Source organism: Zophobas morio, unplaced genomic scaffold (genome assembly GCF_036711695.1).
Source record: "Zophobas morio isolate AGI-343-1 ecotype UQ-CSIRO unplaced genomic scaffold, CSIRO_AGI_Zmor_V1 ptg000044l, whole genome shotgun sequence".
NCBI classification, from domain to species: Eukaryota; Metazoa; Arthropoda; class Insecta; order Coleoptera; family Tenebrionidae; genus Zophobas; species Zophobas morio.
The window spans coordinates 4,490,914-4,507,782 of record NW_026972149.1 but is presented as its reverse complement, the minus strand read 5'-3'; positions in this window follow the sequence as shown (position 1 = coordinate 4,507,782).

Sequence of the window (16,869 nt, the reverse complement as noted above, 5' to 3'; positions counted from 1 at the left end):
TTTTTCGATTTTATAGTTACTTAGACTTTTTACTTTTTCTATTTAGAATTATTCAATTTTACAGTTTTTCAATTTTTCGTTCTAGTTTTTAAATTTTAGTTTTTTCAAGTTTTCGTTTTGCATTTTAAATTTTGGGCAAAAAGAACAAGTTTATTTCAAACTGAAATTCTGAAAAATTTTAAAGACGGATTTTTTCACGTTGCTCTCATATTATTGACGTGTTTCTTCGACAATAAAAAATCAAAAAATTGGAAATCTAACAACTGAAAAAACGAAAAATAAAATATCGAAAAATTGAAAAAATCTAAAAATAATAATAGAGAAAAATATATATAATAGGTGAAGGAACGAAATATTGAAACATGGAAAAATTCAAAAGTGCAAAAATTAAATTTCAATGGACGTACAAATCGCGAATCCGAAAACACCTTTTCTCCAATTAAATCGGATTATCGAGGTTCTACTGTATACACGATAATAGAAAATTACATTATTTTCAAATTATAACCTAAAGGAAGTAGGGAACATGAATGATTCAACGATTTAGCATCTGAAAAGTAGATTGAAGTATGGATAATAGATAAGTATTATAATTATGTTTCAGAATTCAACTTGCTTAGTGCTAATTGTTTTTTCTTTATTACGTCGTTATTCGCATTTTCCTGTTTCTGGTGCATCTTTATAAATTCAAAAAGATATTATAAGTAGATTGCAAGGGAGTCGGAACAAAAGAACGCGACGTTTCGTAGATATCAGAAAGCTGTGATATTTTTGCTCCGGTAGACAATTTGCAATTTAGAATTACGCTTTCAATATATAATAATAACGTCGATGCGACCATTCGTGGCGCTTCGGGTCATGTTAAGCCGACGTTGCAGTAACTTTGATCGAGTGCGACGTTGTTTATTCGTCGGAGTGACATCGATGTAACGTCGCATCATCGTCATTTTTCTGCTCAGGAGCTTTGGTGTCGCCCGGCGACCGGTCGCAGGAGAAAACTCTGTTGGTAGAAACCTTGCTCGTAATTGGAATATCGTTAAGGATCGTTGAAATGGCACGGGCGATAATTAATCTGGAGTAGAACCGTCGAGGTGGAAGCGTGAATTTTTTGAATAATCAGAATGTGAAAATATATCATTTTAATGAGGGTGCGAATTTGGTAGTTCGGGGATAATTTATTTGCGAATGCAGCAACAAAAGATTGTTGATTGTGTGAAAGTTCCTGGGTTGGAGTGTTTTATGAGCTTATGTTCGGCTGGACGTGAGATGTGGGTAAAATCCAATGTTCTTTCACGCTGACTTAAAGTTAATTACACCTTCCTCGGAGGACAGAGGAAAGTTTTGTAACGCAATAATAAATAATCAGCGGCGATCAAGATAGTTATGATATATATAGGTGTGGCAAAAAACTGTCTTATGTTCCGGGATGATACGGCGCGAACAAAGAAGTGCGACGAAAACGTTTCTCTGTTCTTTGTTAATTAATATTTGCTTTCAGAGGGATCTAAAGTTTTTCATTAGGGTTATGAATGGCCATGAATTATCGCGTAAACTTGTAGTGGAAGCAGTGCAATTCTGCGGGAAACCTAGTGAAACCATTAAACAAATGCGGTACGGATCCCACAGCCTAAGGGGGACCAGGAAAATGGCGGATTTTCTTTAGTTTAACCACTTTGTTCAACAATGACATCCCCTTTTACCTGCTGCGTTTTCAAATAACTAACCTCTTTGTACTAAATTAATACACTACTCTACACACTACGTGCCACTCTTTAAGCTTCCACCGCACAATTAAATTACTTTCTTTGTGTCTTACTATGCACTTTGATTGCCCATTTATTTGGCTCGATAAGAAACTTTGATCATACATATGCCAACTCCAACATCATTTCGCTTTGTTACTGAAATTCACTCACCCACAACCTAATATCGTGAGTTTAATCTCCTTTTTCGGATTCTGAAAGGGATACGTTAAAAATCCTCCTGGAATTACTTTCCTCGTATTAAAATACTCAACTTGCTCGAATGTTGTTTTAAAAATATATCCATCAAATTTTCAGCGGCGGTCCCTAAACGCCAAATTTACATTTTGCCGATCAACAAGACCCTTATGATATGTTAATAGCACCAATATCAACGCACACGGTTCACGTCAGTTGACACTTTTTCGTTGCCTCTTTTATTACGACTGCCTAGTTATTCCAGTGACGGCGCTATCGAGAGGCCTGCGGGGCCTACGTGCCTCTCCGACACTACAAATTTCAACCTAATTTAACCTTTGTAGATAAAAGTGACTTTCTAAATCTTTTTAATATCTTTACTTTCGCGTCGTGCCTAGTTTCGCTCACACTACCTACACTTATCTTTAAAATTCACACATTATATTAAAATTTTCATCTAATCATTATGCTGATGTTATTATAATCTCTTACACTCGAACCTGTAATATATATTTATGTTAGTTACATGGTTCGAAAATTGCCTTTATTTGACGAATGCACTTAAAATTTTTATAATAGTGCTTTATTAAAGACCGAGCTGTTTACAATACGCAATACATATGCATTCGTATATTAAAAGACTATTATCAGCGTCTTAGACTCACAAAATGTTTAAATAATGAGTGTCATTATCGTACCCACGTACGTTCCTGACACCGTTTATTGTGAAGATGACTTTCGTCAGTCTACACATCGGAGAAACGGCTTTAAAAATCAATTGTTTCTTGATTTGAGTCAAGGTGTATTTAGTTAAATTGAGTTGCTAAATATCGGGTGATGTTTATGTTTATACATCGGAAGAATGTCACGTAGAAATTAGTTTGATTTGAATGAGTTCGTCCCCTCAAAACAGGATCAATGGGGCTAGGTTTAACTTTTGTTTGCAGAGTCTTTCATAAGCAAGCAATAGTTCCGTCCATCCGTCCCCTCCAACCAAAATCAGGCTTACCTTAACAAATACTAGCCCCGCCCACCCACCCTCTCTTTTCTTAGAGCATATGTAATTTGCCACGGTCAGTCTTATCTTAGCAAGTATTAGCCCCGCCCACCTGCGTTTTTCTCATTCTAACGATTTTATTTTTGTTGAATCAAAAAAATTAATAAATCAGTCACTTTATTTTATTGAATAAATCAAGAAATGTAAAACTGAATGCTTTGAAATCCTGATATTTTGCACATTTTAGATAGGATTTATTCGGCAAAATTTCAAAGTATTCAGTCTTGCAATACTTGATTTAAACAATAAAATAAATTGGCTCAGTCAGTTCACCCTGTATAAGAAAATCTAAAAAATATTAACGTAGTGATAAATTACAATCATCAACTTTGCACATTTAAAATAGGATTTGTTCAGCAATTTGTTGAGGTCACGTCATCAATTTTTTAGGGGGGATGAACAGATACATTTTGTTCAAAAATTTACCATGTTTATGATAACTTTAAAATATCTCCAAGATTTAAAAGCATTCGGTTTTTTACTGATTTAATTAGGAAACACTTCCTGATTAAATCATTAAAATAAATTCACGAATTCATTAATTTTTTGAGTCTCCCTGTATATGCGAATCCAAAAAATATGAATGGAATGATAAATCACAAGTATAGACTTATCATATTTTATACATTTTAGATAGAATTTATTCGGGAAAATTTTGAGCTGACGTCATCAATGTTTTTTTTATTCCAAAAGAAGATCAAAAAACCCTAACGGCCAGAGCTGATTATTATTATTATTTTTTTAGAATTTGGAAAGATCTTGGCGGACTTTGAGAGAAATTTAAAAGTCTTGGGAAAAAAAAACGAATCGAATAAAAGAATTGATAAATCCAAAAATTGTAAAATCGAAATATTATGGAATAGTCAAACTTGTAAAGTCGAAAAACCGCAACATTGAAGTATCGAAAAATTGAAAAATCAATAATAGAGGAATTGAAATTGAAAAACGGTAAAATTTAAAAAATTATAATTATAGTTACATATTTAAAATGAACACTAGAAAAAATGCAAATCAAAAATTGTAGAACTGAAAAACTGAAAATTCGAGAAAGTGAAAAATCTGAAACTGAAAAAAAAACGAAACAAAAAATTGTAAATCAAAAAATTGACTGAAAAATCTAACAAATTAAAAATTGAAAACTCGTAAAATTGCAAATTGAAAAATTTCGAAATCTAAAAATTGAATCAACCCGGAAAACTGAAAAATTTAAAAATAACAACTCACAAGAGATGCATACCGTAAAACTGAAGATGAAAAATTGCAAATCGGAAAATTGAAGAAACGAAAAATTGAACAAATTGAAATTGATAAAACAGAAAATTATAAAATCGCAACATTGAAAAATTGAAAAATTGTAAAAATAAAGAAAATAATAAATCGTAACCAAAAATTGAAATTCGAAAACTTGAAAAAATAAAAAATTAAACAACTGAAAATTACAAAATCTAAAAACTGAATAAAAAAATTGGTCTAAAGAGTTTAGACAGTACTTCCCTCGCTGTCGGAAACTTGACGACTGCATGCCTATTGTGTTTTTTTTCTCATTACATTTTTGTAGTGGGAATTAAAAAAAAAATTGCGATGACGTCATCAACATTTTTGCAAGGACACGTATATCAGTTGGGATAGATGTAGTGTAATACTAAGAATAAAATTATTATATTCCCAAATTTTCGGGAAAATGAATTGGGTCGTTTTGAATATTGATTTGTAATAATCAATAAAATAACGAAACAATTTACTCACGTATACGTATCAGAGGCAACTGAAAATCGTGTATGTATAAACATTCTTAATTTAAGATGACAGGCGTAACAGCATACGTGAGAGTCAAACAGAGAAACTGTAAACAAAACGACCATCGGTTTTATTGCTTCGACTTCCGCTTATTATATAAAACATTGGGTTTTATTTTAATTCTTGACGGTGAAATTCACAATTGGTTGATTATAAACATGTCTATTTCACATTCGCGGAATCAAGTGAATGCATAAAACAAATGCAGGTCTGTAATGTTAAAGTCGATGTAAATAAGCGTGCTACCCTTATGTTTCAACCGAGTTTTTCCTTTAACAAATTTTGTGTCTACAAAATTGGGTTGGTTGGGGTGTAATACTAATAATAAGTGTTGCCTTTAATTTAATCAATAAAATAAATTGACTTCATTAATTTTTTTGAACCACCTCTTAAGAAAATCTAAAAAATATGAATGGAATGATAAATCACAAGTACAAACTCATCATATTTTTTGCATTTTAGATAGGATTTATTCAGCAAAATTTAAGGGTGACGTCATCAATTTTTTTAGGAGGGATGAACAAATACATTTTGAACAAAAGTTTACCATGCTTATAATAACTTTAAAATATTCCCAAGATTTCAAAGCATTCGGTTTTGTAATTCCTGATTAAATCGATAAAATAAATTCACGCCTTCATTAATTTTTTTGAGTCACCCTGCATATGCAAATCCAAAAATATGAATGGAATGATAAATCACAAGTACAAACTCATCATATTTTGTACATTTTAGATACGATTTATTCGGCAAACTTTTGAGCTGACGTCATCAGTTTTTTGTAGAAGATAACCAAATATATTTTGACTAAAAATTTATTATGCTCTTTATAACCTTAAAACATCTGCAAGATTTCAAAGCATTCGGTTTTGTAGTTCCTGATTAAATCAATAAAATAAATTTACGCATTCATTAATTTTTTTGAGTCACCCTGTATATGCAAATCGAAAAAATTTGAATGGAATGATAAATCACAAGAAGAGACTCACCATATTTTGTACACTTTAGATAGGATTTTTTCAGCAAAATTTTGTGGTGGCATCATAAATTTTTTAGGGGGGACGACCAAATACGTTTTGATCAAAAATTTACCATGCTTATGATAATTTTAAAATGTCTTCAAGATTTCGAAGCATTCGGTTTTGTAGTTCCTGAGTAAATCAGTAAAATAAATTTACGCTTTCATTTATTTTCTTGAATCACCCTGTATATGCAAATCCAAAAAATATGAATGGAGTGATAGATCACAAGTACAGACTGATCATATTTTGTACATTTTAGATATGATTTATTCGGCAAATTTTCGAGCTGACGTCATCAAGTTTTTGGAGGGGATAAGCAAATATATTTTGACTAAACATTTATTATGCCCTTTATAACCTTAAAACATCTGCAAGATGTCAGAGCATTCCGTTTTGTAGTTCCTGATTAAATCAATAAAATATATTTACGCATTCGTTAATTTTTTTGAGTCACTCTGTATATGCAAATCCAAAAAATATGAATGGAGTGATAAATGACAAGTACAGGCTCATCATATTTTGTACATTTTAGATATGATTTATTCGGCAAACTTTCGAGCTGACGTCATCAAGTTTTTGGAGGGGATAAGCAAATATATTTTGACTAAACATTTATTATGCTCTTTATGACCTTAAAACATCTGCAAGGTTTCAGAGCATTCGGTTTTGTAGTTCCTGAGTAAATCAGTAAAATAAATTTACGCATTCATTAATTTTTTTGAGTCACCCTGTATATGCAAATCCAAAAAATATGAATGGAGTGATAGATCACAAGTACAGGCTCATCATCTTTTGTACATTTTAGATATGATTTATTCCACAAACTTTTGAGCTGACGTCATCAAGTTTTTGGAGGGGATAAGCAAATATTTTTTGACTAAAGATTTATGATGCTCTTTATAGCCTTAAAACATCTGCTACATTTCAAAGCATTCTGGTTAGCAGATTAAAAATTAAATTTCAAAATGTTGTTTTATAATTTTGATTTTTTTTCCAAAAATCTGGACGTTTCGGGTAAAAACTCAATTCGGAGTCGTAAACTACATGTTTAGGACTATATTATTTTATACAATTTAAAACCCATTTACTATGTACAATTTTGAAGTGACGTCATCACGTTAGTGGTGGGGATGATTAGACAAATTTTGGTTATCGTTGTACCATCTACATGATATTCCTAATATAATTACAAAATTTTACAACAATCGGTCCAGTACTTTCGGAGATTATCTGTCTAATAAAAATCCGGGACGGCAGACAGACGGACAGACGGACAGACAGACGGAAATGGGAGACCTATTTCTTCGTCTTCTAAGGGTCATGAAAGATCGAGAAAACGTAAAAGTAGAGAGTCGGCCGACGGACTCGATTACAATACTTCCTTTGCTTACGCTCGGGAAGTAAAAATCGAATAAAAAAATTGAAAAATCCGAAAATTGTAAAATCGAAAAATTATGAAATAGTCAAACTTGTAAAGTAGAAAAACCGCAACATTGAAATATCGAAAAATTGAAAAATCAATAATAGAGGAATTGAAATTGAAAAACGGTAAAATTTAAAAAATTATAATTATTATTATAGCCACATATTTAAAATGATCACTTGAAAAAATGCAAATCAAAAATTGTAGAACTGAAAAACTGAAAATTCGAGAAAGTGAAAAATCTAAAACTGAAAAAAAAAATCGAAACGAAAAATTGCAAATTGAAAAATTTCAAAATCTAAAAATTGAATCAACGCAAGCGGGAAAATCGGAAAACTGAAAACTTTAAAAATAAAAACTCAAGGAGATGCATATCGTAAAACTGAAGATGAAAAATTGCAAATCGGAAAATTGAAGAAACGAAAAATTGAACAAATTGAAATTGATAAAACTGAAAATTATAAAATCGCAACATTGAAAAATTGAAAAATTGTAAAAATAAAGAAGATAATAAATCGTAACCAAAAATTGTAATTCGAAAACTTGAACAAATAAAAAATTTAACAATTGAAAAATTGCAAAATCTAAAAACTGAAGAAAAAAATGAAAAATTGAACAAACAAAAAATTATCAAAACGAAACATTGAAAAATGAAATAGTTGAAAAAATAAAGGGAATAAAAAACCGAAACGAAATCGAAAAATTGAAGATTCGACAAAATAGAAAATCTAAAATTGAAAAAACGTAAAATTAATTTGGAAGAAGTTAAAAGTTCAAAAAAACCTTAAAAGGATCTGGTGGTTTTTTAACACTATTAAAAATCCCTTTGATGTTTTGGTTTTGAAGGAAGATCAAAAATTGCAAAATGGAAAAATAGAAGTCGAAAAATTGCAAATCGAAGAACTAAAAAACAAAAAATCGAAGTATCGAAAAAACTAAAAAACGTATCGAATAAAAAAATTGGAATTCCCAAAAACTGTAAAATCGAAAAACACCGAAGAATTGAAAAATTAATTATCGAGAAATAGAAAAATAAAAAATCGAACAAATGAAACAGTTTTAAAAACCAATATTTAAAAAATGGAAAAATTCTAAAATAGTCAAATTGAAAACTTGAAAAATTGTAAAAATTATAGTTATTATTAGATACTCCTAAATATGTATTTAAAACGAAAAGTAGAAAAATGGAAAAACAAAAATTAAAGAAACGAAAAAGTACAAAATCTAAAATTGAAAAAGCCAAAAATTAATTTGGAAGAAAATAAAATTTAAAAAAAAACCTTTAAAGTCCTCGTTCTTTTGTTCTTGAAAGAAGATAAAAAAATCTTAGCGGTCAATGCTGTTTATTATTATTTTTTTTAGAATTTGGAAGGATCTTGACGGACTCTGGAAGAAATTAAAAAATCTTGGAAGCCTTTACATATTATTTAATTTTTTTTAAGAATCTCAAAGAATCTTTGGGGTTTCTAGTGTTTTGTTTTTCAATTTGAAAAAATCTTGGGAAATCTGGTGCTTAATATTTTAAAGAATTTGGATTCCTGTATTACCTACATTAAAAGTGACGGAAGAATTTCTAGGTTAAAAACGAAAACGAGGAAGAAATATAGGAATATACTTTCAATGATAAAATTAAAATCGAAACATTGGAAAAAAAAAATCTAAAAAAAAATTAATTGATATATTGGAAAAACGAATCGAATAAAAAAATTGGAAAACTCAAAACTGGAAAATTGAAAAATTGATTATCCATAAATTGAAAAAGTGAAGAATTTTTAAAATTACAATTATTTTTAGATACATATGAATTTAAAATAAAAACTAGAAAAATTGCAAATCAAAAATCAAAGAAACGAAAAACTGAAAATTCTAGAAACTGAAAAATTTTAAATAGAAAAAACGAAAAATGAAAAAATTGAAACATGGAAAAATCGAAAAACTGACAAATTGAAAAAATAAAAAAAAATTGAAAAACCGAAACGAAAAATTGCAAACCGAAAAATTAAAGAAATGAGAAATCAATAAATCGAAAAAGTGCATAATCTGAAAATTGAAATATCTTAAAGTTGGAAAACTGAAAAATCTATAAATTAAAGAAGCAAAAAAAAAATGAAAAATTGAAAAATCCCAAGTCAAAAATTTGAATAATCGAAAAATAAAAAATTGAAAACTCGAGAAACTCAAATGGAAAAACTACAAATCTAAAAATTGAACAATTTAAAAATTTTAAATTGAAAAATCGAGTCAAAAAATTTGCGGGAGTGTTATTTACTCTATAGAGGTTATCAGAAAATAAATCATGATTTCTCATAGAAGCGGTATTTTGATTAAAAATTTATCATGCCTATCGCAATCTTAAAACATCTGGAAGATTTCAAAGAATTCGGTTTTGCAGATTCAAAATTTAATTGCAATTTAGTTGCATTTGGAAGTGGCGTTATCACATTATTGTTGTAGATAATTAGACGTAAAGTTTGGTTAGCATTTTACTATTTCCATGATATTCATAACACGTGTCTGCATTGACATTGTGCTAAAATGTATGTCATGGTTGATAAAAAACAAAAAAGAAGATGAAACTTGTTTATACACTTACGAAAACATCGTTTCATACATAATAGAATTTATGTTTTTCCGTATCCTTTAATGCATAGGTGGTGCGTTAGGTTATGAAAAATTAATTGTTTGATTGATTTATATTTATGGTGAGTCGAATAATGAATATTTAATGGTAACACAGTTCGAGTTCGTCGTCATCGACGTAAATTAATGTTAACAAACTGTGTAAGTTATTTATGATTATTTATCACCACGAGATACCCCATGAAAGGATCCCAAACTACGTACATAAAACTTTAAAGTGCCGAAAAAATCGTCAGTAGGATTATACATTTATTATGAAGTCCTGATATGTTATTTGGCGTTCCAATATTTAGCGAATGTTCCGTAAATATTTAACGAATATCCCCTAAATATTTGTTGGCTTTTTTGGGGTAATTTCGCGAATGGGCAAGGTAAACACACTTGCCGGTGGCGCACACCACGGCCGGCCACTACGTGCAAGTTTTTGGGTTTATTCAGCAATTAATAAGGGTATTTGTACAGAGAAATGTAAATTAAGTGATAAATAATTTGCGCAAACGTGTTAAATATTTGTGCTTTGTTAAGTGCAGCTGAATTTAGGCGGAACAATTAATCTAATACTGGTTTTGCTGCAATAAATAAGCGAGAGAATGCAGCTGAGGTTGAAATATGTACTGGTTTAAGTCTTCAGACCATCGCGTTCTCGAGTTCGATCTGTTTTCCTAAATGTGCGCATTTCGCGTCTTCGTTGTCCACCTCAACCCTCTCCTATACATCCGACAAGAAAATCCGCAGCGTGCAATTTATCATCAACAGTTTTTCTAGCCGAGAGAGGGCGCGCCGAGTGACGTCACGAAAGCGTTTCTACTGACTGACGTACGCAGGGAAAAATAATAACACTTCTTTCTGTCAATTAGAGTTACACGAACTCTGTAGCTGAGACATAACAAATGTTACCTATGTGGAGACTGGCAGGAAAACGATGTTATTTGCATGTCGATTACTCGGACATAACGCTGGCATAAATTTTACACTTTAATATTTAATGCCTCATCATTAAATTAAATTTCTTACTATGTTGTCTGGGATTTTTTTACTTACCCAATGCTTTATCGACATTTCATAACCTATAAAACAGGAAAATGCCGGGCTGCCAAAGTAGTGGACAGATTACTGTGAAATTTTAAACATATTTTAAGAATACTGATGACGTCATTATAAAAAATGAGCTCCGAAGTCCAATGTCACTTTCCAGTTGGTAAAATAGTGCGTCTGGATGCTGAAGAGAATTTCCCAAAAACATCTAAAAATTCCTTGTTATTAATAAATCGAAACAAACTCTTTCAAATACCTAAAATAAAAAAATTGCATGTCTAATTTTTTGTCGTCCTATTTTCTCGAAAATTGTTTCATAAGATGACACTAATTTTAGCACTTTTAACATTTTTGGACCATTTTTCACCCATTTTCGAAATAGTTGTGCTCATTTTCTTGAAGATTTCGATATCCAGTTTTTGGGTTGATTTTGAGACCCCGGTTTTTTTTTTGAAAAATTTAAAACAATCCTAAGGCATTCCTGTTTGGAAAGAATTTGAAAGTGCTTTGGAGCCTCTAGTGTCATATATTATAATAATTTGATTAAATTTCTTAAAGGATAAGTCATTTGCCAAAATCACTCTTATTTTAGCAGGTGCTAGCCCCGCCCACCCACCCTCTCTTTTTTTTTAGAGAATAGATCATTTGCCAAAATCAGTTTCATCTTAGCAGGTACTAGCCCCGCCCACCCACCCCCTTTTTTCTTAGAGGGTATGTCATCTGCCAAAATCAAAACCTTAAGAATTTTAGAATTTTTTGGAAGGTTTGAATTTTTAGAATATCTACAATCTTAAAATTGTGTAAACTTTTGAAATTTTGGGATTCAATATTTTTTTATTTTCTTTTAGATTTTGGGAATTTTCGTAATTTGCAAGATTTTCAAAATTTCCAGAATGTGCAGATTTTGCTAATTAACCCAATTGTTCAGATTTTCCGAAGTACACAAAGTGACCAGAATTTCCACGTTTTTCACAATTTCTAAAATTATCAGGTGCAGTTACACCAGAATTTTGAAATTCAACCTTTACCAATATTTTCAAGATTTCTAGGTCTACCACATTTTCCCACACTTTCTAAATTTGTTCAAATTTTCTAAAATTTATAGATCTAAATCTTTGGAATTTTTGGAATCTCTGGAATCTTTAGTCTCCAAGATTTATAAAATAATAATTAGAGTGTTCAAGGCCTTCAGTGCTTTTAGGATTTATAAAAATTAAAGAACGCATTTTTCCGATCTTTACAATTTTTAGGTCTTTAAGATTTTTGTTTTCTTTAAAGTCTTTGGAGTTTTTAAAATCTTTGGTATTTTAAGAGTCCACGCGATTTTTTAACCCATTTTCGAAATAGTTGTACTCATTTACTTGAAGATTTCGATATCCAGTTTTTGGGTTGATTTTGAGACCCCGGTTTTTTTTTTGAAAAATTTAAAACAATCTTAAGGTATTCCTGTTTGTAGAGAATTTGAAAGTGCTTTGGAGCCTCTAGTGTCATATATTATAATAATTTAATTAAATTTCTTAAAGGATAAGTCATTTCCCAAAATCACTCTTATTTTAGCTGGTGCTAGCCCCGCCCACCCACCCTCTCTTTTTTTAGAGGATATCTCCTATGCCAAAATCTGTTTCATTTTAGCAGGTACTAGCCCCGCCCACCCACCCCTTTTTTTAGAGGGTATGTCATTTGTCAAAATCAAAACCTTAAGAATTTTAGAATTTTTTGAAAGGTTTGAATTTTTAAAATATCTACAATCTTAAAATAGTGTAAACTTTTGAAATTTTGTGATTCAATATTTTTTTATTTTCTTTTAAATTTTGGGAATTTTCGTAATTTGCAACATTTTCAAAATTTCCAGAATGTGCAGATTTTGCTAATTAACCCATTTTTTCAGATTTTCCGAAGTACACAAAATGACCAGAATTTCCACATTTTTCAAAATTTCTAAAATTATCAGGTGCAGTTACACCAGAATTTTGAAATTCAACCTTTACCAATATTTTCAAGATTTCTAGGTCTGCCACATTTTCCCACACTTTCTAGATTTGTTCAAATTTTCTAAAATTTATAAGTCTTTGGAATTTTTGGAATCTCTGGAATCTTTACAGTCTCCAAGATTTATAAAATAATAATTAGAGTTTTCAAGGCCTTCAGTGCTTTTAGGATTTATAAAAATTAAAGAACGCATTTTTCCGATCTTTACAATTTTTAGGTGTTTAGGATTTTTGTTTTCTTTAAAGTCTTTGGAGTTTGTAAAATCTTTGGTATTTTAAGAGTCCACGCGATTTTTTTACCCATTTTCGAAATAGTTGTACTCATTTACTTGAAGATTTCGATATCCAGTTTTTGGGTTGATTTTGAGACCCCGGTTTTTTTTTTGATAAATTTAAAACAATCTTAAGGTATTCCTGTTTGGAGAGAATTTGAAAGTGCTTTGGAGCCTCTAGAGTCATATATTATAATAATTTAATTAAATTTCTGAAAGGATAAGTCATTTGCCAAAATCACTTTTATTTTAGCAAGTGCTAGCCCCGCCCACCCATCCTCTCTTTTTTTAGAGGATATTTTCTTTGCCAAAATCAGTTTCACCTTAGCAGGTACTAGCCCCGCCCACCCACCGTCTTTTTTCTTAGAGGGTATATCATTTGCCAAAATCAAAACCTTAAGAATTTTAGAATTTTTTGAAAGGTTTGAATTTTTAGAATATCTACAATCTTAAAATTGTGTAAACTTTTGAAATTTTGGGATTCAATATTTTTTTATTTTCTTTTAAATTTTGGGAATTTTCGTAACTTGCAAGATTTTCAAAATTTCCAGAATGTGCAGATTTTGCTAATTAACCAAATTTTTCAGATTTTCCGAAGTACACAAATGACCAGAATTTCCACATTTTTCAAAATTTCAAAAATTATCTGGTGCAGTTACACCAGAATTTTGAAATTCAAACTTTACCAATATTTTCAAGATTTCTAGGTCTACCACATTTTTCCCACACTTTCTAAATTTGTTCAAATTTTCTAAAATTTATAAATCTTTGGAATTTTTGGAATCTCTGGAATTTTTAGTCTCCAAGATTTATAAAATAATAATTAGAGTGTTCAAGGCCTTCAGTGTTTTTAGGATTTATAAAAATTAAAGAACGCATTTTTCCGATGTTTACAATTTTTAGGTCTTTAAGATTTTGTTTTCTTTAAAGTCTTTGGAGTTTTTAAAATCTTCGGTATTTTAAGAGTCCACGCGATTTTTTCACCCATTTTCGAAATAGTTGTACTTATTTTCTTGAAGATTTCGATATCCAGTTTTTGGGTTGATTTTGAGACCCCGGTTTTGTTTTTTTGAAAAATTTAAAACAGTCTTAAGGTATTCCTGTTTGGAGAGAATTTGAAAGTGCTTTGGAGCCTCTAGTGACATATATTATAATAATTTAATTAAATTTCTTTAAGGATAAGTCATTTGCCAAAATCACTCTTATTTTAGCAGGTGCTAGCCCCGCCCACCCACCCTCTCTTTTTTTATAGGATATCTCCTTTGCCAAAATCAGTTTCATCTTAGCAGGTACTAGCCCCGCCCACCCACCCTCTTTTTTCTTAGAGGGTATGTCATTTGCCAAAATCAAAACCTTAAGAATTTTAGAATTTTTTGAAAGGTTTGAATTTTTAGAATATCTGCAATCTTAAAATTGTGTAAACTTTTGAAATTTTGGGATTCAAAATTTTTTTATTTTCTTTTAAATTTTGGGAATTTTCGTAATTTGCAGGATTTTCAAAATTTCCAGAATGTGCAGATTTTGCTAATTAACCCAATTTTTCAGATTTTTCGAAGTACATAAAATAATCAGAATTTCCACATTTTTCAAAATTTCTAAAATTATCAGGTGCAGTTACACCAGAATTTTGAAATTCAACCTTTACCAATATTTTCAAGATTTCTAGGTCTACCACATTTTCCCACACTTTCTAAATTTGTTCAAATTTTCTAAAAATTATAGATCTAAATCTTTGGAATTTTTGGAATCTCTGGAATCTTTAGTCTCCAAGATTTATAAAATAATAATTAGAGTGTTCAAGGCCTTCAGTGCTTTTAGGATTTACAAAAATTAAAGAACGCATTTTTCCAATCTTTACAATTTTTAGACCTTTAAGATTTTTGTTTTCTTTAAAGTCTTTGGAATTTTAAAAATCTTTATCTTTCTGAGAACGAAAAGAATGTTAAAAGCAAGGAAGAAGATAGAGCCACGCGACCCCTCTGTTCGATCTTGTTTCAGCATCGCCACCTCCCCAGGATCCGAAGAAGCCCCCGTCCGATGAGGAGCCAAGGTCCAGCTGGCGCCCGAGCAACCGCAGCCGCAAATGTACTTATGTATATCTTGTAGATACTAAAATTTTAACCAAAACTTAACAGGTCATCCACATCAAAAATGTGACGACGTCGTTTCAAAATTCAGTTATTTTTTTTTATTCCTCCATTCTGGACTATCCAGTTTTCAAAAATGAAATCAAATCGGTACAAATATTTGAAAATCAAAAATTTAACAAAATTGCCATCTTGCAGATAAACATTCACAAGAACAAGCATGAAAAAACGACCTACATGATGTCAATTTATGTTTCAAGTTCATGATTGCATCGAAATGAGTTCACAAAAATCATAGTTGACCGAATTCAATACAATTAAAATCGAAATAAGGTGGTTTCGGGAAACACTTGGCGTATTTCGACACCAAATGTTCAAATTCAAGCTACAAAAGTAAACCTGTAAGAAAATATTAAAGCCTTTCCGTTTTCGAGTCCACAATGATATTAATTTAACGGATGATAATTTTCAAGGTCCTTTTTCAAAAGGATCGCTGTTTAAGATTAGTTTAAATACGACGACAGTTAAAAATCTTAACATGATTTATGAATTTACAAACAACAAAACGAATTTGCCAAATTTTCACAGCATTTCAAATTAGAAAATCGCTAATTAACTGATTTCACACTAATTATAGTCGTTAAGTGGGACAGTGGCGTCGAATGCGATTCATTTTTGCGTCGAATTCATTTAAGTTTTCTTTGCCACAAAATATTTCTTCGAGTTTTTTTCGTTTTTGTTTTATTGTAGCAACGTCTTACGTTTCTAGTCCATCATTTACATTTTCTGCGAGAAGTACCAGGATAAATGACCTTTGTCGTCGCGCATTATTTTAGAGCAAAGCTCTAAACAGCACACTCTAATGCGTGGTGTCTTATTTTTTTTAATTCCTCGGAGGTGAAAATGCATATGCTGCTCATGTAGCCGCAGAAAAGTAAAAAAAGTCCAAGTATGCGCAATGCACAGCATTAAAACACCTCCTTTTTTCTAATTAAATATGTATATAGTGTCCCTTGAAATGCAAGAAAGTTAATTATACATTTTACACATGCTCCTCCAGGATGAGAATTTTTTAACGTGGGGAATCTATTCTATGTGAGCTTAGTTTTTGATTGTGGTTAATTACATTTCCGCTATAAAGTTTTATTGGACGTTCCTCTTGAAGCAGCTAACTGATGTACTTTCTGATTGCGTAGATTTCATTACCCCAGGATATTGGAATTATTTGAAATAAAATCGGTGAGCCGAGGCGACCAATGGAATCGCTCAAATTCGAGTTAATTGCGTTGTCGGCGTTTGTTTTTTCCTTCAAAAGTCGTAGATTTTTACAATACAGAGAGGTTGACGAGTTTTGCTTTGAGCAACTCTTTAACCGAACAACGTTTTAGCCACACGTTATGCGAGCGTATTTCGGATTCCAGTTATTGTTTATGACAGGCTATATAGTGAAGGGAGGAAAATAATAGCCCCTCATATTTTTAAATTCCAGTGTATATTATATTGATCATGTGTGCAGTGTGCGTGAGTGGTACACAGGCGGCAGAGATCATGTTTCACCTATTATTTAATGCTTGCAGACTATGAACCTCTCCACTCGTAAATTAATTA